Source organism: Oryctolagus cuniculus, unplaced genomic scaffold (genome assembly GCF_964237555.1).
Source record: "Oryctolagus cuniculus unplaced genomic scaffold, mOryCun1.1 SCAFFOLD_167, whole genome shotgun sequence".
Classification (NCBI taxonomy): domain Eukaryota; kingdom Metazoa; phylum Chordata; class Mammalia; order Lagomorpha; family Leporidae; genus Oryctolagus; species Oryctolagus cuniculus.
The window spans coordinates 51,483-71,984 of record NW_027208289.1 but is presented as its reverse complement, the minus strand read 5'-3'; the positions used below and the strand labels follow the sequence as shown (position 1 = coordinate 71,984).

General features: G+C 69.6%; 8 non-coding genes across 8 annotated transcripts; all 8 read right to left on the bottom strand.

The window, feature by feature from the left end:
• Positions 1-2,332: 2,332 nt before the first annotated feature.
• On the bottom strand, positions 2,333-2,451 carry LOC138848149 (5S ribosomal RNA). Its single transcript, XR_011385961.1, has one exon. It is a non-coding gene; the product is annotated as a 5S ribosomal RNA (ribosomal RNA).
• A 2,319-nt stretch (positions 2,452-4,770) lies between these two features.
• LOC138848147 (5S ribosomal RNA) lies at positions 4,771-4,889 on the bottom strand. The gene has a single exon (XR_011385959.1). It is a non-coding gene; the product is annotated as a 5S ribosomal RNA (ribosomal RNA).
• Positions 4,890-7,221: 2,332 nt separating this feature from the next.
• On the bottom strand, positions 7,222-7,340 carry LOC138848146 (5S ribosomal RNA). The gene has a single exon (XR_011385958.1). It is a non-coding gene; the product is annotated as a 5S ribosomal RNA (ribosomal RNA).
• Positions 7,341-9,676: 2,336 nt separating this feature from the next.
• Positions 9,677-9,795, bottom strand: LOC138848145 (5S ribosomal RNA). The gene has a single exon (XR_011385957.1). It is a non-coding gene; the product is annotated as a 5S ribosomal RNA (ribosomal RNA).
• Positions 9,796-12,111: 2,316 nt separating this feature from the next.
• Positions 12,112-12,230, bottom strand: LOC138848144 (5S ribosomal RNA). The gene has a single exon (XR_011385956.1). It is a non-coding gene; the product is annotated as a 5S ribosomal RNA (ribosomal RNA).
• A 2,330-nt stretch (positions 12,231-14,560) lies between these two features.
• LOC138848143 (5S ribosomal RNA) lies at positions 14,561-14,679 on the bottom strand. Its single transcript, XR_011385955.1, has one exon. It is a non-coding gene; the product is annotated as a 5S ribosomal RNA (ribosomal RNA).
• A 2,321-nt stretch (positions 14,680-17,000) lies between these two features.
• Positions 17,001-17,119, bottom strand: LOC138848142 (5S ribosomal RNA). The gene has a single exon (XR_011385954.1). It is a non-coding gene; the product is annotated as a 5S ribosomal RNA (ribosomal RNA).
• A 2,341-nt stretch (positions 17,120-19,460) lies between these two features.
• On the bottom strand, positions 19,461-19,579 carry LOC138848141 (5S ribosomal RNA). The gene has a single exon (XR_011385953.1). It is a non-coding gene; the product is annotated as a 5S ribosomal RNA (ribosomal RNA).
• Positions 19,580-20,502: the final 923 nt, after the last annotated feature.

Below are 20,502 nucleotides of genomic sequence, written 5' to 3'. Positions count from 1 at the left end.
CTCCAGGCCCCTCTTGAGTGCGCGCCCGCACAGCCGCCGCCGCCGCCGCCGCCGCCGCCGCCGCCTCCTCCTCCTCCTCCTGCCCGCTCCCCGCTCTCACTCCCATTCCCATTCCCATTCCCATTCCCGCTCCCGCTCCCGCTGCCGCTTCTCCTCCGCCTCCTCCCTCTTTTCTCTTCTCTTCTCTTCTCCTCCTCCCCCCCCCTCCTCCTCAGCCGCCCTCCGCCTAGCCCTGCACCAGTGCCCGAACTCCAGCCCTCCGCCTGCCCAGCCCAGGACCTGCAGCACCGGGCGCCCAGTCGGCACGCTGCCGCCAAGCCAAGGGGAGCCAACCTCCTCCGGCTGCCGCTGGCCACAGGGAACTCCTACTCTCTCTTTCTAGGCCGGATCCCCTGCCTGCCGCCATCGCCCAGCCACACGCCAGCCGTGCCCGGCAGCCTCCACGCCTGCCCAGGGCTGCGCCCCGCGGCTCGCGGGTCCCGGCACCAGGGGGTTCGGCGCCCCACACCACCGCGGCCCGGGCCTTCCCTCCTACCCGGCCGCCAGCAGCCCCCCCACCGCTGACGCACAGGTCGCCCGCCCTCCCCCGGCACGGCCGCCGCGCCTCCACACACTCCCACGCCGCGAGGACAGCTGAGGGCCTGGGGACCCTTGTCCCCGCTCGGTCACGGGGGCCCAAGTGGGGCAGCAGGTCGGGAAGGAGGGCGGCAGCGCACGGAATCACCCCCGCCGCACGCTCGCGTGGGCACTCACACACACACACACACACACACACACACGCCTACACAAGGGGCACACAGTCGCACACCCCGACACCCTTCGTGGCACAGAGGGATTTCCGTCCTCAGCGCCCGTTCCCTCACGGGAGGGTGGGGCGCTTCAGCGCGACCCGCACCCTCCAGCCCGGCAGCCAGTTCGAGACTGTCGCTCCCCCTCTTCATGGAGGAACGACACAGGACCCTGCGCTGTTCTTTCGTCTGCTCGGCCCTCCCCGGGTTTGCTGCTGGTTCTTCCCGGGTTGGCTACCGTCCCTTCCACCTCCGTGGAAGGGCGGTTCCCCCTGCCACATTCCCCACTTCCGCGGGGGAGCGGCACACCGCCGGCCGGCCGGCCGGCTCTCTCGGGGGCTGCACAGGTGTTCCCCTTAGATGTTCCTGGTGCATGTTGTCTCTCTCCTCCTTTATAGTCCTCTTCCGCCAATCCCAACTCGGCTGCCCACACGCCAAGTACGCTGCTCTCCTCCAATCAGGAGCAGGATCAGCTCCTGGAGGTCATCACTCAAGTTGGCAAGAGGCAGCTGCATAGAAGCTGTTTTCTCCTCTCCCAGCGCCATATTGTGGGAGAGCAGATGCATAGAATAAGTCTTAATTCCAGTAACTCAGTCCAATCCGAGTTGCTCCCCACAGAGACCACAGGCTGTGTGCTGCCTGCCTGCCACGGACCCTCTGTCCCGGGGAGGTCCTGTGGGCACGCAGCCTGTGGCCGCGGGTCTCTGCCTGGCCTGCCAAAAGGGTGCCCCGTTTGGATGCTGTGTGAGTCAGGGCTGATGGGGGAGAGGGGGACAGAGAGAGGAGAGAGAGACAGAGAGAGAGAGAGAAAGAGAGAGAGACGTGTAGGTGTTGGTGTAAGTCAGAGACAGAGGGAGAGGGTGCCTGTATTGCCTGCGAGGCTTGGTGTGGGGTCCCTCCTTTGCGCTCTGGAGGGCTTCCGCGGCTGTGGCGCGTGGCCGCCGCACGGCCAGGTGGCGCAGAGGGCCCGCGGGTTGGGCTGCGCGAGGCACCGGGCCCTGAGTGGTGGGCAACCGCGCCCTGGCGTCGTCTTCGGGCGGTGGTCGTGGTCGTGGTCGTGGTCACAGTCATTGGGCTCCCTGGGAGACAGGAGCCGCCCGGGAGGGGCGGTGGGAGTGCAGGTGCCGGGAGCTGCTGGTGCGGCGGGCTGCGGGGTTGGGGCGGCCGGCAGGGGAGCGCCCTGGCGGGCGGTGAGTCGCTGGTTTGGGGTTGGAGGGGGCGCGCTGGATGGCGCGGGGCGTGGCCTGTGTCCCGGGGTGGGCCCCGGGGTTGGCGGTGGGGCTGCGGCAGCCGGGGACAGCTGGCCGGCCCGCCCGTGCCCGTGCCCGTGCCCGTGCCCGTGCCCGTGCCCGTGCCAGGCCCAGGCCCAGGCCCAGGCCCGAGGCGCGGGCGGGCTGGGGCTGCCAGGTGGAGGGGTCGGGCTTCTGCCCCCTGCTGGAGCTGCGTTGGGGGTCGCAGGGGTCCCGGCGTGCGGGCTGGCGGATGGGGGCGTGGCTAGGCAGCCAGCCAAAGGCGAGCAAAAGGGGAGGGTGCCGCGGGGCAAAAGCCTACAGCACCCGGTATTCCCAGGCGGTCTCCCATCCAAGTACTAACCAGGCCCGACCCTGCTTAGCTTCCGAGATCAGACGAGATCGGGCGCGTTCAGGGTGGTATGGCCGTAGACGCCAGAGGCTGCCTCCAGGCCCCTCTTGAGTGCGCGCCCGCACAGCCGCCGCCGCCGCCGCCGCCGCCTCCTCCTCCTCCTCCTGCCCGCTCCCCGCTCTCACTCCCATTCCCATTCCCATTCCCATTCCCGCTCCCGCTCCCGCTGCCGCTTCTCCTCCGCCTCCTCCCTCTTTTCTCTTCTCTTCTCTTCTCCTCCTCCCCCCCCCTCCTCCTCAGCCGCCCTCCGCCTAGCCCTGCACCAGTGCCCGAACTCCAGCCCTCCGCCTGCCCAGCCCAGGACCTGCAGCACCGGGCGCCCAGTCGGCACGCTGCCGCCAAGCCAAGGGGAGCCAACCTCCTCCGGCTGCCGCTGGCCACAGGGAACTCCTACTCTCTCTTTCTAGGCCGGATCCCCTGCCTGCCGCCATCGCCCAGCCACACGCCAGCCGTGCCCGGCAGCCTCCACGCCTGCCCAGGGCTGCGCCCCGCGGCTCGCGGGTCCCGGCACCAGGGGGTTCGGCGCCCCACACCACCGCGGCCCGGGCCTTCCCTCCTACCCGGCCGCCAGCAGCCCCCCCACCGCTGACGCACAGGTCGCCCGCCCTCCCCCGGCACGGCCGCCGCGCCTCCACACACTCCCACGCCGCGAGGACAGCTGAGGGCCTGGGGACCCTTGTCCCCGCTCGGTCACGGGGGCCCAAGTGGGGCAGCAGGTCGGGAAGGAGGGCGGCAGCGCACGGAATCACCCCCGCCGCACGCTCGCGTGGGCACTCACACACACACACACACACACACACACGCCTACACAAGGGGCACACAGTCGCACACCCCGACACCCTTCGTGGCACAGAGGGATTTCCGTCCTCAGCGCCCGTTCCCTCACGGGAGGGTGGGGCGCTTCAGCGCGACCCGCACCCTCCAGCCCGGCAGCCAGTTCGAGACTGTCGCTCCCCCTCTTCATGGAGGAACGACACAGGACCCTGCGCTGTTCTTTCGTCTGCTCGGCCCTCCCCGGGTTTGCTGCTGGTTCTTCCCGGGTTGGCTACCGTCCCTTCCACCTCCGTGGAAGGGCGGTTCCCCCTGCCACATTCCCCACTTCCGCGGGGGAGCGGCACACCGCCGGCCGGCCGGCCGGCTCTCTCGGGGGCTGCACAGGTGTTCCCCTTAGATGTTCCTGGTGCATGTTGTCTCTCTCCTCCTTTATAGTCCTCTTCCGCCAATCCCAACTCGGCTGCCCACACGCCAAGTACGCTGCTCTCCTCCAATCAGGAGCAGGATCAGCTCCTGGAGGTCATCACTCAAGTTGGCAAGAGGCAGCTGCATAGAAGCTGTTTTCTCCTCTCCCAGCGCCATATTGTGGGAGAGCAGATGCATAGAATAAGTCTTAATTCCAGTAACTCAGTCCAATCCGAGTTGCTCCCCACAGAGACCACAGGCTGTGTGCTGCCTGCCTGCCACGGACCCTCTGTCCCGGGGAGGTCCTGTGGGCACGCAGCCTGTGGCCGCGGGTCTCTGCCTGGCCTGCCAAAAGGGTGCCCCGTTTGGATGCTGTGTGAGTCAGGGCTGATGGGGGAGAGGGGGACAGAGAGAGGAGAGAGAGACAGAGAGAGAGAGAGAAAGAGAGAGAGACGTGTAGGTGTTGGTGTAAGTCAGAGACAGAGGGAGAGGGTGCCTGTATTGCCTGCGAGGCTTGGTGTGGGGTCCCTCCTTTGCGCTCTGGAGGGCTTCCGCGGCTGTGGCGCGTGGCCGCCGCACGGCCAGGTGGCGCAGAGGGCCCGCGGGTTGGGCTGCGCGAGGCACCGGGCCCTGAGTGGTGGGCAACCGCGCCCTGGCGTCGTCTTCGGGCGGTGGTCGTGGTCGTGGTCGTGGTCACAGTCATTGGGCTCCCTGGGAGACAGGAGCCCGGGAGGGGCGGTGGGAGTGCAGGTGCCGGGAGCTGCTGGTGCGGCGGGCTGCGGGGTTGGGGCGGCCGGCAGGGGAGCGCCCTGGCGGGCGGTGAGTCGCTGGTTTGGGGTTGGAGGGGGCGCGCTGGATGGCGCGGGGCGTGGCCTGTGTCCCGGGGTGGGCCCCGGGGTTGGCGGTGGGGCTGCGGCAGCCGGGGACAGCTGGCCGGCCCGCCCGTGCCCGTGCCCGTGCCCGTGCCCGTGCCCAGGCCCAGGCCCAGGCCCAGGCCCGAGGCGCGGGCGGGCTGGGGCTGCCAGGTGGAGGGGTCGGGCTTCTGCCCCCTGCTGGAGCTGCGTTGGGGGTCGCAGGGGTCCCGGCGTGCGGGCTGGCGGATGGGGGCGTGGCTAGGCAGCCAGCCAAAGGCGAGCAAAAGGGGAGGGTGCCGCGGGGCAAAAGCCTACAGCACCCGGTATTCCCAGGCGGTCTCCCATCCAAGTACTAACCAGGCCCGACCCTGCTTAGCTTCCGAGATCAGACGAGATCGGGCGCGTTCAGGGTGGTATGGCCGTAGACGCCAGAGGCTGCCTCCAGGCCCCTCTTGAGTGCGCGCCCGCACAGCCGCCGCCGCCGCCGCCGCCGCCGCCTCCTCCTCCTCCTCCTGCCCGCTCCCCGCTCTCACTCCCATTCCCATTCCCATTCCCATTCCCATTCCCGCTCCCGCTCCCGCTGCCGCTTCTCCTCCGCCTCCTCCCTCTTTTCTCTTCTCTTCTCTTCTCCTCCTCCCCCCCCCTCCTCCTCAGCCGCCCTCCGCCTAGCCCTGCACCAGTGCCCGAACTCCAGCCCTCCGCCTGCCCAGCCCAGGACCTGCAGCACCGGGCGCCCAGTCGGCACGCTGCCGCCAAGCCAAGGGGAGCCAACCTCCTCCGGCTGCCGCTGGCCACAGGGAACTCCTACTCTCTCTTTCTAGGCCGGATCCCCTGCCTGCCGCCATCGCCCAGCCACACGCCAGCCGTGCCCGGCAGCCTCCACGCCTGCCCAGGGCTGCGCCCCGCGGCTCGCGGGTCCCGGCACCAGGGGGTTCGGCGCCCCACACCACCGCGGCCCGGGCCTTCCCTCCTACCCGGCCGCCAGCAGCCCCCCCACCGCTGACGCACAGGTCGCCCGCCCTCCCCCGGCACGGCCGCCGCGCCTCCACACACTCCCACGCCGCGAGGACAGCTGAGGGCCTGGGGACCCTTGTCCCCGCTCGGTCACGGGGGCCCAAGTGGGGCAGCAGGTCGGGAAGGAGGGCGGCAGCGCACGGAATCACCCCCGCCGCACGCTCGCGTGGGCACTCACACACACACACACACACACACACACACACGCCTACACAAGGGGCACACAGTCGCACACCCCGACACCCTTCGTGGCACAGAGGGATTTCCGTCCTCAGCGCCCGTTCCCTCACGGGAGGGTGGGGCGCTTCAGCGCGACCCGCACCCTCCAGCCCGGCAGCCAGTTCGAGACTGTCGCTCCCCCTCTTCATGGAGGAACGACACAGGACCCTGCGCTGTTCTTTCGTCTGCTCGGCCCTCCCCGGGTTTGCTGCTGGTTCTTCCCGGGTTGGCTACCGTCCCTTCCACCTCCGTGGAAGGGCGGTTCCCCCTGCCACATTCCCCACTTCCGCGGGGGAGCGGCACACCGCCGGCCGGCCGGCCGGCTCTCTCGGGGGCTGCACAGGTGTTCCCCTTAGATGTTCCTGGTGCATGTTGTCTCTCTCCTCCTTTATAGTCCTCTTCCGCCAATCCCAACTCGGCTGCCCACACGCCAAGTACGCTGCTCTCCTCCAATCAGGAGCAGGATCAGCTCCTGGAGGTCATCACTCAAGTTGGCAAGAGGCAGCTGCATAGAAGCTGTTTTCTCCTCTCCCAGCGCCATATTGTGGGAGAGCAGATGCATAGAATAAGTCTTAATTCCAGTAACTCAGTCCAATCCGAGTTGCTCCCCACAGAGACCACAGGCTGTGTGCTGCCTGCCTGCCACGGACCCTCTGTCCCGGGGAGGTCCTGTGGGCACGCAGCCTGTGGCCGCGGGTCTCTGCCTGGCCTGCCAAAAGGGTGCCCCGTTTGGATGCTGTGTGAGTCAGGGCTGATGGGGGAGAGGGGGACAGAGAGAGGAGAGAGAGACAGAGAGAGAGAGAGAAAGAGAGAGAGACGTGTAGGTGTTGGTGTAAGTCAGAGACAGAGGGAGAGGGTGCCTGTATTGCCTGCGAGGCTTGGTGTGGGGTCCCTCCTTTGCGCTCTGGAGGGCTTCCGCGGCTGTGGCGCGTGGCCGCCGCACGGCCAGGTGGCGCAGAGGGCCCGCGGGTTGGGCTGCGCGAGGCACCGGGCCCTGAGTGGTGGGCAACCGCGCCCTGGCGTCGTCTTCGGGCGGTGGTCGTGGTCGTGGTCGTGGTCACAGTCATTGGGCTCCCTGGGAGACAGGAGCCCGGGAGGGGCGGTGGGAGTGCAGGTGCCGGGAGCTGCTGGTGCGGCGGGCTGCGGGGTTGGGGCGGCCGGCAGGGGAGCGCCCTGGCGGGCGGTGAGTCGCTGGTTTGGGGTTGGAGGGGGCGCGCTGGATGGCGCGGGGCGTGGCCTGTGTCCCGGGGTGGGCCCCGGGGTTGGCGGTGGGGCTGCGGCAGCCGGGGACAGCTGGCCGGCCCGCCCGTGCCCGTGCCCGTGCCCGTGCCCGTGCCCAGGCCCAGGCCCAGGCCCAGGCCCGAGGCGCGGGCGGGCTGGGGCTGCCAGGTGGAGGGGTCGGGCTTCTGCCCCCTGCTGGAGCTGCGTTGGGGGTCGCAGGGGTCCCGGCGTGCGGGCTGGCGGATGGGGGCGTGGCTAGGCAGCCAGCCAAAGGCGAGCAAAAGGGGAGGGTGCCGCGGGGCAAAAGCCTACAGCACCCGGTATTCCCAGGCGGTCTCCCATCCAAGTACTAACCAGGCCCGACCCTGCTTAGCTTCCGAGATCAGACGAGATCGGGCGCGTTCAGGGTGGTATGGCCGTAGACGCCAGAGGCTGCCTCCAGGCCCCTCTTGAGTGCGCGCCCGCACAGCCGCCGCCGCCGCCGCCGCCGCCGCCTCCTCCTCCTCCTCCTGCCCGCTCCCCGCTCTCACTCCCATTCCCATTCCCATTCCCATTCCCGCTCCCGCTCCCGCTCCCGCTGCCGCTTCTCCTCCGCCTCCTCCCTCTTTTCTCTTCTCTTCTCTTCTCCTCCTCCCCCCCCCTCCTCCTCAGCCGCCCTCCGCCTAGCCCTGCACCAGTGCCCGAACTCCAGCCCTCCGCCTGCCCAGCCCAGGACCTGCAGCACCGGGCGCCCAGTCGGCACGCTGCCGCCAAGCCAAGGGGAGCCAACCTCCTCCGGCTGCCGCTGGCCACAGGGAACTCCTACTCTCTCTTTCTAGGCCGGATCCCCTGCCTGCCGCCATCGCCCAGCCACACGCCAGCCGTGCCCGGCAGCCTCCACGCCTGCCCAGGGCTGCGCCCCGCGGCTCGCGGGTCCCGGCACCAGGGGGTTCGGCGCCCCACACCACCGCGGCCCGGGCCTTCCCTCCTACCCGGCCGCCAGCAGCCCCCCCACCGCTGACGCACAGGTCGCCCGCCCTCCCCCGGCACGGCCGCCGCGCCTCCACACACTCCCACGCCGCGAGGACAGCTGAGGGCCTGGGGACCCTTGTCCCCGCTCGGTCACGGGGGCCCAAGTGGGGCAGCAGGTCGGGAAGGAGGGCGGCAGCGCACGGAATCACCCCCGCCGCACGCTCGCGTGGGCACTCACACACACACACACACACACACACACACGCCTACACAAGGGGCACACAGTCGCACACCCCGACACCCTTCGTGGCACAGAGGGATTTCCGTCCTCAGCGCCCGTTCCCTCACGGGAGGGTGGGGCGCTTCAGCGCGACCCGCACCCTCCAGCCCGGCAGCCAGTTCGAGACTGTCGCTCCCCCTCTTCATGGAGGAACGACACAGGACCCTGCGCTGTTCTTTCGTCTGCTCGGCCCTCCCCGGGTTTGCTGCTGGTTCTTCCCGGGTTGGCTACCGTCCCTTCCACCTCCGTGGAAGGGCGGTTCCCCCTGCCACATTCCCCACTTCCGCGGGGGAGCGGCACACCGCCGGCCGGCCGGCCGGCTCTCTCGGGGGCTGCACAGGTGTTCCCCTTAGATGTTCCTGGTGCATGTTGTCTCTCTCCTCCTTTATAGTCCTCTTCCGCCAATCCCAACTCGGCTGCCCACACGCCAAGTACGCTGCTCTCCTCCAATCAGGAGCAGGATCAGCTCCTGGAGGTCATCACTCAAGTTGGCAAGAGGCAGCTGCATAGAAGCTGTTTTCTCCTCTCCCAGCGCCATATTGTGGGAGAGCAGATGCATAGAATAAGTCTTAATTCCAGTAACTCAGTCCAATCCGAGTTGCTCCCCACAGAGACCACAGGCTGTGTGCTGCCTGCCTGCCACGGACCCTCTGTCCCGGGGAGGTCCTGTGGGCACGCAGCCTGTGGCCGCGGGTCTCTGCCTGGCCTGCCAAAAGGGTGCCCCGTTTGGATGCTGTGTGAGTCAGGGCTGATGGGGGAGAGGGGGACAGAGAGAGGAGAGAGAGACAGAGAGAGAGAGAGAAAGAGAGAGAGACGTGTAGGTGTTGGTGTAAGTCAGAGACAGAGGGAGAGGGTGCCTGTATTGCCTGCGAGGCTTGGTGTGGGGTCCCTCCTTTGCGCTCTGGAGGGCTTCCGCGGCTGTGGCGCGTGGCCGCCGCACGGCCAGGTGGCGCAGAGGGCCCGCGGGTTGGGCTGCGCGAGGCACCGGGCCCTGAGTGGTGGGCAACCGCGCCCTGGCGTCGTCTTCGGGCGGTGGTCGTGGTCGTGGTCGTGGTCACAGTCATTGGGCTCCCTGGGAGACAGGAGCCCGGGAGGGGCGGTGGGAGTGCAGGTGCCGGGAGCTGCTGGTGCGGCGGGCTGCGGGGTTGGGGCGGCCGGCAGGGGAGCGCCCTGGCGGGCGGTGAGTCGCTGGTTTGGGGTTGGAGGGGGCGCGCTGGATGGCGCGGGGCGTGGCCTGTGTCCCGGGGTGGGCCCCGGGGTTGGCGGTGGGGCTGCGGCAGCCGGGGACAGCTGGCCGGCCCGCCCGTGCCCGTGCCCGTGCCCGTGCCCGTGCCCGTGCCCAGGCCCAGGCCCAGGCCCAGGCCCGAGGCGCGGGCGGGCTGGGGCTGCCAGGTGGAGGGGTCGGGCTTCTGCCCCCTGCTGGAGCTGCGTTGGGGGTCGCAGGGGTCCCGGCGTGCGGGCTGGCGGATGGGGGCGTGGCTAGGCAGCCAGCCAAAGGCGAGCAAAAGGGGAGGGTGCCGCGGGGCAAAAGCCTACAGCACCCGGTATTCCCAGGCGGTCTCCCATCCAAGTACTAACCAGGCCCGACCCTGCTTAGCTTCCGAGATCAGACGAGATCGGGCGCGTTCAGGGTGGTATGGCCGTAGACGCCAGAGGCTGCCTCCAGGCCCCTCTTGAGTGCGCGCCCGCACAGCCGCCGCCGCCGCCGCCGCCTCCTCCTCCTCCTCCTGCCCGCTCCCCGCTCTCACTCCCATTCCCATTCCCATTCCCATTCCCGCTCCCGCTCCCGCTGCCGCTTCTCCTCCGCCTCCTCCCTCTTTTCTCTTCTCTTCTCTTCTCCTCCTCCCCCCCCCTCCTCCTCAGCCGCCCTCCGCCTAGCCCTGCACCAGTGCCCGAACTCCAGCCCTCCGCCTGCCCAGCCCAGGACCTGCAGCACCGGGCGCCCAGTCGGCACGCTGCCGCCAAGCCAAGGGGAGCCAACCTCCTCCGGCTGCCGCTGGCCACAGGGAACTCCTACTCTCTCTTTCTAGGCCGGATCCCCTGCCTGCCGCCATCGCCCAGCCACACGCCAGCCGTGCCCGGCAGCCTCCACGCCTGCCCAGGGCTGCGCCCCGCGGCTCGCGGGTCCCGGCACCAGGGGGTTCGGCGCCCCACACCACCGCGGCCCGGGCCTTCCCTCCTACCCGGCCGCCAGCAGCCCCCCCACCGCTGACGCACAGGTCGCCCGCCCTCCCCCGGCACGGCCGCCGCGCCTCCACACACTCCCACGCCGCGAGGACAGCTGAGGGCCTGGGGACCCTTGTCCCCGCTCGGTCACGGGGGCCCAAGTGGGGCAGCAGGTCGGGAAGGAGGGCGGCAGCGCACGGAATCACCCCCGCCGCACGCTCGCGTGGGCACTCACACACACACACACACACACACACACGCCTACACAAGGGGCACACAGTCGCACACCCCGACACCCTTCGTGGCACAGAGGGATTTCCGTCCTCAGCGCCCGTTCCCTCACGGGAGGGTGGGGCGCTTCAGCGCGACCCGCACCCTCCAGCCCGGCAGCCAGTTCGAGACTGTCGCTCCCCCTCTTCATGGAGGAACGACACAGGACCCTGCGCTGTTCTTTCGTCTGCTCGGCCCTCCCCGGGTTTGCTGCTGGTTCTTCCCGGGTTGGCTACCGTCCCTTCCACCTCCGTGGAAGGGCGGTTCCCCCTGCCACATTCCCCACTTCCGCGGGGGAGCGGCACACCGCCGGCCGGCCGGCCGGCTCTCTCGGGGGCTGCACAGGTGTTCCCCTTAGATGTTCCTGGTGCATGTTGTCTCTCTCCTCCTTTATAGTCCTCTTCCGCCAATCCCAACTCGGCTGCCCACACGCCAAGTACGCTGCTCTCCTCCAATCAGGAGCAGGATCAGCTCCTGGAGGTCATCACTCAAGTTGGCAAGAGGCAGCTGCATAGAAGCTGTTTTCTCCTCTCCCAGCGCCATATTGTGGGAGAGCAGATGCATAGAATAAGTCTTAATTCCAGTAACTCAGTCCAATCCGAGTTGCTCCCCACAGAGACCACAGGCTGTGTGCTGCCTGCCTGCCACGGACCCTCTGTCCCGGGGAGGTCCTGTGGGCACGCAGCCTGTGGCCGCGGGTCTCTGCCTGGCCTGCCAAAAGGGTGCCCCGTTTGGATGCTGTGTGAGTCAGGGCTGATGGGGGAGAGGGGGACAGAGAGAGGAGAGAGAGACAGAGAGAGAGAGAGAAAGAGAGAGAGACGTGTAGGTGTTGGTGTAAGTCAGAGACAGAGGGAGAGGGTGCCTGTATTGCCTGCGAGGCTTGGTGTGGGGTCCCTCCTTTGCGCTCTGGAGGGCTTCCGCGGCTGTGGCGCGTGGCCGCCGCACGGCCAGGTGGCGCAGAGGGCCCGCGGGTTGGGCTGCGCGAGGCACCGGGCCCTGAGTGGTGGGCAACCGCGCCCTGGCGTCGTCTTCGGGCGGTGGTCGTGGTCGTGGTCGTGGTCACAGTCATTGGGCTCCCTGGGAGACAGGAGCCCGGGAGGGGCGGTGGGAGTGCAGGTGCCGGGAGCTGCTGGTGCGGCGGGCTGCGGGGTTGGGGCGGCCGGCAGGGGAGCGCCCTGGCGGGCGGTGAGTCGCTGGTTTGGGGTTGGAGGGGGCGCGCTGGATGGCGCGGGGCGTGGCCTGTGTCCCGGGGTGGGCCCCGGGGTTGGCGGTGGGGCTGCGGCAGCCGGGGACAGCTGGCCGGCCCGCCCGTGCCCGTGCCCGTGCCCGTGCCCGTGCCCAGGCCCAGGCCCAGGCCCAGGCCCGAGGCGCGGGCGGGCTGGGGCTGCCAGGTGGAGGGGTCGGGCTTCTGCCCCCTGCTGGAGCTGCGTTGGGGGTCGCAGGGGTCCCGGCGTGCGGGCTGGCGGATGGGGGCGTGGCTAGGCAGCCAGCCAAAGGCGAGCAAAAGGGGAGGGTGCCGCGGGGCAAAAGCCTACAGCACCCGGTATTCCCAGGCGGTCTCCCATCCAAGTACTAACCAGGCCCGACCCTGCTTAGCTTCCGAGATCAGACGAGATCGGGCGCGTTCAGGGTGGTATGGCCGTAGACGCCAGAGGCTGCCTCCAGGCCCCTCTTGAGTGCGCGCCCGCACAGCCGCCGCCGCCGCCGCCGCCGCCGCCTCCTCCTCCTCCTCCTGCCCGCTCCCCGCTCTCACTCCCATTCCCATTCCCATTCCCATTCCCATTCCCGCTCCCGCTCCCGCTGCCGCTTCTCCTCCGCCTCCTCCCTCTTTTCTCTTCTCTTCTCTTCTCCTCCTCCCCCCCCCTCCTCCTCAGCCGCCCTCCGCCTAGCCCTGCACCAGTGCCCGAACTCCAGCCCTCCGCCTGCCCAGCCCAGGACCTGCAGCACCGGGCGCCCAGTCGGCACGCTGCCGCCAAGCCAAGGGGAGCCAACCTCCTCCGGCTGCCGCTGGCCACAGGGAACTCCTACTCTCTCTTTCTAGGCCGGATCCCCTGCCTGCCGCCATCGCCCAGCCACACGCCAGCCGTGCCCGGCAGCCTCCACGCCTGCCCAGGGCTGCGCCCCGCGGCTCGCGGGTCCCGGCACCAGGGGGTTCGGCGCCCCACACCACCGCGGCCCGGGCCTTCCCTCCTACCCGGCCGCCAGCAGCCCCCCCACCGCTGACGCACAGGTCGCCCGCCCTCCCCCGGCACGGCCGCCGCGCCTCCACACACTCCCACGCCGCGAGGACAGCTGAGGGCCTGGGGACCCTTGTCCCCGCTCGGTCACGGGGGCCCAAGTGGGGCAGCAGGTCGGGAAGGAGGGCGGCAGCGCACGGAATCACCCCCGCCGCACGCTCGCGTGGGCACTCACACACACACACACACACACACACACACGCCTACACAAGGGGCACACAGTCGCACACCCCGACACCCTTCGTGGCACAGAGGGATTTCCGTCCTCAGCGCCCGTTCCCTCACGGGAGGGTGGGGCGCTTCAGCGCGACCCGCACCCTCCAGCCCGGCAGCCAGTTCGAGACTGTCGCTCCCCCTCTTCATGGAGGAACGACACAGGACCCTGCGCTGTTCTTTCGTCTGCTCGGCCCTCCCCGGGTTTGCTGCTGGTTCTTCCCGGGTTGGCTACCGTCCCTTCCACCTCCGTGGAAGGGCGGTTCCCCCTGCCACATTCCCCACTTCCGCGGGGGAGCGGCACACCGCCGGCCGGCCGGCCGGCTCTCTCGGGGGCTGCACAGGTGTTCCCCTTAGATGTTCCTGGTGCATGTTGTCTCTCTCCTCCTTTATAGTCCTCTTCCGCCAATCCCAACTCGGCTGCCCACACGCCAAGTACGCTGCTCTCCTCCAATCAGGAGCAGGATCAGCTCCTGGAGGTCATCACTCAAGTTGGCAAGAGGCAGCTGCATAGAAGCTGTTTTCTCCTCTCCCAGCGCCATATTGTGGGAGAGCAGATGCATAGAATAAGTCTTAATTCCAGTAACTCAGTCCAATCCGAGTTGCTCCCCACAGAGACCACAGGCTGTGTGCTGCCTGCCTGCCACGGACCCTCTGTCCCGGGGAGGTCCTGTGGGCACGCAGCCTGTGGCCGCGGGTCTCTGCCTGGCCTGCCAAAAGGGTGCCCCGTTTGGATGCTGTGTGAGTCAGGGCTGATGGGGGAGAGGGGGACAGAGAGAGGAGAGAGAGACAGAGAGAGAGAGAGAAAGAGAGAGAGACGTGTAGGTGTTGGTGTAAGTCAGAGACAGAGGGAGAGGGTGCCTGTATTGCCTGCGAGGCTTGGTGTGGGGTCCCTCCTTTGCGCTCTGGAGGGCTTCCGCGGCTGTGGCGCGTGGCCGCCGCACGGCCAGGTGGCGCAGAGGGCCCGCGGGTTGGGCTGCGCGAGGCACCGGGCCCTGAGTGGTGGGCAACCGCGCCCTGGCGTCGTCTTCGGGCGGTGGTCGTGGTCGTGGTCGTGGTCACAGTCATTGGGCTCCCTGGGAGACAGGAGCCCGGGAGGGGCGGTGGGAGTGCAGGTGCCGGGAGCTGCTGGTGCGGCGGGCTGCGGGGTTGGGGCGGCCGGCAGGGGAGCGCCCTGGCGGGCGGTGAGTCGCTGGTTTGGGGTTGGAGGGGGCGCGCTGGATGGCGCGGGGCGTGGCCTGTGTCCCGGGGTGGGCCCCGGGGTTGGCGGTGGGGCTGCGGCAGCCGGGGACAGCTGGCCGGCCCGCCCGTGCCCGTGCCCGTGCCCGTGCCCGTGCCCAGGCCCAGGCCCAGGCCCAGGCCCGAGGCGCGGGCGGGCTGGGGCTGCCAGGTGGAGGGGTCGGGCTTCTGCCCCCTGCTGGAGCTGCGTTGGGGGTCGCAGGGGTCCCGGCGTGCGGGCTGGCGGATGGGGGCGTGGCTAGGCAGCCAGCCAAAGGCGAGCAAAAGGGGAGGGTGCCGCGGGGCAAAAGCCTACAGCACCCGGTATTCCCAGGCGGTCTCCCATCCAAGTACTAACCAGGCCCGACCCTGCTTAGCTTCCGAGATCAGACGAGATCGGGCGCGTTCAGGGTGGTATGGCCGTAGACGCCAGAGGCTGCCTCCAGGCCCCTCTTGAGTGCGCGCCCGCACAGCCGCCGCCGCCGCCGCCGCCGCCTCCTCCTCCTCCTCCTGCCCGCTCCCCGCTCTCACTCCCATTCCCATTCCCATTCCCATTCCCGCTCCCGCTCCCGCTGCCGCTTCTCCTCCGCCTCCTCCCTCTTTTCTCTTCTCTTCTCTTCTCCTCCTCCCCCCCCCTCCTCCTCAGCCGCCCTCCGCCTAGCCCTGCACCAGTGCCCGAACTCCAGCCCTCCGCCTGCCCAGCCCAGGACCTGCAGCACCGGGCGCCCAGTCGGCACGCTGCCGCCAAGCCAAGGGGAGCCAACCTCCTCCGGCTGCCGCTGGCCACAGGGAACTCCTACTCTCTCTTTCTAGGCCGGATCCCCTGCCTGCCGCCATCGCCCAGCCACACGCCAGCCGTGCCCGGCAGCCTCCACGCCTGCCCAGGGCTGCGCCCCGCGGCTCGCGGGTCCCGGCACCAGGGGGTTCGGCGCCCCACACCACCGCGGCCCGGGCCTTCCCTCCTACCCGGCCGCCAGCAGCCCCCCCACCGCTGACGCACAGGTCGCCCGCCCTCCCCCGGCACGGCCGCCGCGCCTCCACACACTCCCACGCCGCGAGGACAGCTGAGGGCCTGGGGACCCTTGTCCCCGCTCGGTCACGGGGGCCCAAGTGGGGCAGCAGGTCGGGAAGGAGGGCGGCAGCGCACGGAATCACCCCCGCCGCACGCTCGCGTGGGCACTCACACACACACACACACACACACACACACGCCTACACAAGGGGCACACAGTCGCACACCCCGACACCCTTCGTGGCACAGAGGGATTTCCGTCCTCAGCGCCCGTTCCCTCACGGGAGGGTGGGGCGCTTCAGCGCGACCCGCACCCTCCAGCCCGGCAGCCAGTTCGAGACTGTCGCTCCCCCTCTTCATGGAGGAACGACACAGGACCCTGCGCTGTTCTTTCGTCTGCTCGGCCCTCCCCGGGTTTGCTGCTGGTTCTTCCCGGGTTGGCTACCGTCCCTTCCACCTCCGTGGAAGGGCGGTTCCCCCTGCCACATTCCCCACTTCCGCGGGGGAGCGGCACACCGCCGGCCGGCCGGCCGGCTCTCTCGGGGGCTGCACAGGTGTTCCCCTTAGATGTTCCTGGTGCATGTTGTCTCTCTCCTCCTTTATAGTCCTCTTCCGCCAATCCCAACTCGGCTGCCCACACGCCAAGTACGCTGCTCTCCTCCAATCAGGAGCAGGATCAGCTCCTGGAGGTCATCACTCAAGTTGGCAAGAGGCAGCTGCATAGAAGCTGTTTTCTCCTCTCCCAGCGCCATATTGTGGGAGAGCAGATGCATAGAATAAGTCTTAATTCCAGTAACTCAGTCCAATCCGAGTTGCTCCCCACAGAGACCACAGGCTGTGTGCTGCCTGCCTGCCACGGACCCTCTGTCCCGGGGAGGTCCTGTGGGCACGCAGCCTGTGGCCGCGGGTCTCTGCCTGGCCTGCCAAAAGGGTGCCCCGTTTGGATGCTGTGTGAGTCAGGGCTGATGGGGGAGAGGGGGACAGAGAGAGGAGAGAGAGACAGAGAGAGAGAGAGAAAGAGAGAGAGACGTGTAGGTGTTGGTGTAAGTCAGAGACAGAGGGAGAGGGTGCCTGTATTGCCTGCGAGGCTTGGTGTGGGGTCCCTCCTTTGCGCTCTGGAGGGCTTCCGCGGCTGTGGCGCGTGGCCGCCGCACGGCCAGGTGGCGCAGAGGGCCCGCGGGTTGGGCTGCGCGAGGCACCGGGCCCTGAGTGGTGGGCAACCGCGCCCTGGCGTCGTCTTCGGGCGGTGGTCGTGGTCGTGGTCGTGGTCACAGTCATTGGGCTCCCTGGGAGACAGGAGCCCGGGAGGGGCGGTGGGAGTGCAGGTGCCGGGAGCTGCTGGTGCGGCGGGCTGCGGGGTTGGGGCGGCCGGCAGGGGAGCGCCCTGGCGGGCGGTGAGTCGCTGGTTTGGGGTTGGAGGGGGCGCGCTGGATGGCGCGGGGCGTGGCCTGTGTCCCGGGGTGGGCCCCGGGGTTGGCGGTGGGGCTGCGGCAGCCGGGGACAGCTGGCCGGCCCGCCCGTGCCCGTGCCCGTGCCCGTGCCCGTGCCCAGGCCCAGGCCCAGGCCCAGGCCCGAGGCGCGGGCGGGCTGGGGCTGCCAGGTGGAGGGGTCGGGCTTCTGCCCCCTGCTGGAGCTGCGTTGGGGGTCGCAGGGGTCCCGGCGTGCGGGCTGGCGGATGGGGGCGTGGCTAGGCAGCCAGCCAAAGGCGAGCAAAAGGGGAGGGTGCCGCGGGGCAAAAGCCTACAGCACCCGGTATTCCCAGGCGGTCTCCCATCCAAGTACTAACCAGGCCCGACCCTGCTTAGCTTCCGAGATCAGACGAGATCGGGCGCGTTCAGGGTGGTATGGCCGTAGACGCCAGAGGCTGCCTCCAGGCCCCTCTTGAGTGCGCGCCCGCACAGCCGCCGCCGCCGCCGCCGCCGCCGCCGCCGCCGCCTCCTCCTCCTCCTCCTGCCCGCTCCCCGCTCTCACTCCCATTCCCATTCCCATTCCCATTCCCGCTCCCGCTCCCGCTGCCGCTTCTCCTCCGCCTCCTCCCTCTTTTCTCTTCTCTTCTCTTCTCCTCCTCCCCCCCCCTCCTCCTCAGCCGCCCTCCGCCTAGCCCTGCACCAGTGCCCGAACTCCAGCCCTCCGCCTGCCCAGCCCAGGACCTGCAGCACCGGGCGCCCAGTCGGCACGCTGCCGCCAAGCCAAGGGGAGCCAACCTCCTCCGGCTGCCGCTGGCCACAGGGAACTCCTACTCTCTCTTTCTAGGCCGGATCCCCTGCCTGCCGCCATCGCCCAGCCACACGCCAGCCGTGCCCGGCAGCCTCCACGCCTGCCCAGGGCTGCGCCCCGCGGCTCGCGGGTCCCGGCACCAGGGGGTTCGGCGCCCCACACCACCGCGGCCCGGGCCTTCCCTCCTACCCGGCCGCCAGCAGCCCCCCCACCGCTGACGCACAGGTCGCCCGCCCTCCCCCGGCACGGCCGCCGCGCCTCCACACACTCCCACGCCGCGAGGACAGCTGAGGGCCTGGGGACCCTTGTCCCCGCTCGGTCACGGGGGCCCAAGTGGGGCAGCAGGTCGGGAAGGAGGGCGGCAGCGCACGGAATCACCCCCGCCGCACGCTCGCGTGGGCACTCACACACACACACACACACACACACACACACGCCTACACAAGGGGCACACAGTCGCACACCCCGACACCCTTCGTGGCACAGAGGGATTTCCGTCCTCAGCGCCCGTTCCCTCACGGGAGGGTGGGGCGCTTCAGCGCGACCCGCACCCTCCAGCCCGGCAGCCAGTTCGAGACTGTCGCTCCCCCTCTTCATGGAGGAACGACACAGGACCCTGCGCTGTTCTTTCGTCTGCTCGGCCCTCCCCGGGTTTGCTGCTGGTTCTTCCCGGGTTGGCTACCGTCCCTTCCACCTCCGTGGAAGGGCGGTTCCCCCTGCCACATTCCCCACTTCCGCGGGGGAGCGGCACACCGCCGGCCGGCCGGCCGGCTCTCTCGGGGGCTGCACAGGTGTTCCCCTTAGATGTTCCTGGTGCATGTTGTCTCTCTCCTCCTTTATAGTCCTCTTCCGCCAATCCCAACTCGGCTGCCCACACGCCAAGTACGCTGCTCTCCTCCAATCAGGAGCAGGATCAGCTCCTGGAGGTCATCACTCAAGTTGGCAAGAGGCAGCTGCATAGAAGCTGTTTTCTCCTCTCCCAGCGCCATATTGTGGGAGAGCAGATGCATAGAATAAGTCTTAATTCCAGTAACTCAGTCCAATCCGAGTTGCTCCCCACAGAGACCACAGGCTGTGTGCTGCCTGCCTGCCACGGACCCTCTGTCCCGGGGAGGTCCTGTGGGCACGCAGCCTGTGGCCGCGGGTCTCTGCCTGGCCTGCCAAAAGGGTGCCCCGTTTGGATGCTGTGTGAGTCAGGGCTGATGGGGGAGAGGGGGACAGAGAGAGGAGAGAGAGACAGAGAGAGAGAGAGAAAGAGAGAGAGACGTGTAGGTGTTGGTGTAAGTCAGAGACAGAGGGAGAGGGTGCCTGTATTGCCTGCGAGGCTTGGTGTGGGGTCCCTCCTTTGCGCTCTGGAGGGCTTCCGCGGCTGTGGCGCGTGGCCGCCGCACGGCCAGGTGGCGCAGAGGGCCCGCGGGTTGGGCTGCGCGAGGCACCGGGCCCTGAGTGGTGGGCAACCGCGCCCTGGCGTCGTCTTCGGGCGGTGGTCGTGGTCGTGGTCGTGGTCACAGTCATTGGGCTCCCTGGGAGACAGGAGCCCGGGAGGGGCGGTGGGAGTGCAGGTGCCGGGAGCTGCTGGTGCGGCGGGCTGCGGGGTTGGGGCGGCCGGCAGGGGAGCGCCCTGGCGGGCGGTGAGTCGCTGGTTTGGGGTTGGAGGGGGCGCGCTGGATGGCGCGGGGCGTGGCCTGTGTCCCGGGGTGGGCCCCGGGGTTGGCGGTGGGGCTGCGGCAGCCGGGGACAGCTGGCCGGCCCGCCCGTGCCCGTGCCCGTGCCCGTGCCCGTGCCCAGGCCCAGGCCCAGGCCCAGGCCCAGGCCCGAGGCGCAGGCGGGCTGGGGCTGCCAGGTGGAGGGGTCGGGCTTCTGCCCCCTGCTGGAGCTGCGTTGGGGGTCGCAGGGGTCCCGGCGTGCGGGCTGGCGGATGGGGGCGTGGCTAGGCAGCCAGCCAAAGGCGAGCAAAAGGGGAGGGTGCCGCGGGGCAAAAGCCTACAGCACCCGGTATTCCCAGGCGGTCTCCCATCCAAGTACTAACCAGGCCCGACCCTGCTTAGCTTCCGAGATCAGACGAGATCGGGCGCGTTCAGGGTGGTATGGCCGTAGACGCCAGAGGCTGCCTCCAGGCCCCTCTTGAGTGCGCGCCCGCACAGCCGCCGCCGCCGCCGCCGCCGCCTCCTCCTCCTCCTGCCCGCTCCCCGCTCTCACTCCCATTCCCATTCCCATTCCCATTCCCATTCCCGCTCCCGCTCCCGCTGCCGCTTCTCCTCCGCCTCCTCCCTCTTTTCTCTTCTCTTCTCTTCTCCTCCTCCCCCCCCCTCCTCCTCAGCCGCCCTCCGCCTAGCCCTGCACCAGTGCCCGAACTCCAGCCCTCCGCCTGCCCAGCCCAGGACCTGCAGCACCGGGCGCCCAGTCGGCACGCTGCCGCCAAGCCAAGGGGAGCCAACCTCCTCCGGCTGCCGCTGGCCACAGGGAACTCCTACTCTCTCTTTCTAGGCCGGATCCCCTGCCTGCCGCCATCGCCCAGCCACACGCCAGCCGTGCCCGGCAGCCTCCACGCCTGCCCAGGGCTGCGCCCCGCGGCTCGCGGGTCCCGGCACCAGGGGGTTCGGCGCCCCACACCACCGCGGCCCGGGCCTTCCCTCCTACCCGGCCGCCAGCAGCCCCCCCACCGCTGACGCACAGGTCGCCCGCCCTCCCCCGGCACGGCCGCCGCGCCTCCACACACTCCCACGCCGCGAGGACAGCTGAGGGCCTGGGGACCCTTGTCCCCGCTCGGTCACGGGGGCCCAAGTGGGGCAGCAGGTCGGGAAGGAGGGCGGCAGCGCACGGAATCACCCCCGCCGCACGCTCGCGTGGGCACTCACACACACACACACACACACACACACGCCTACACAAGGGGCACACAGTCGCACACCCCGACACCCTTCGTGGCACAGAGGGATTTCCGTCCTCAGCGCCCGTTCCCTCACGGGAGGGTGGGGCGCTTCAGCGCGACCCGCACCCTCCAGCCCGGCAGCCAGTTCGA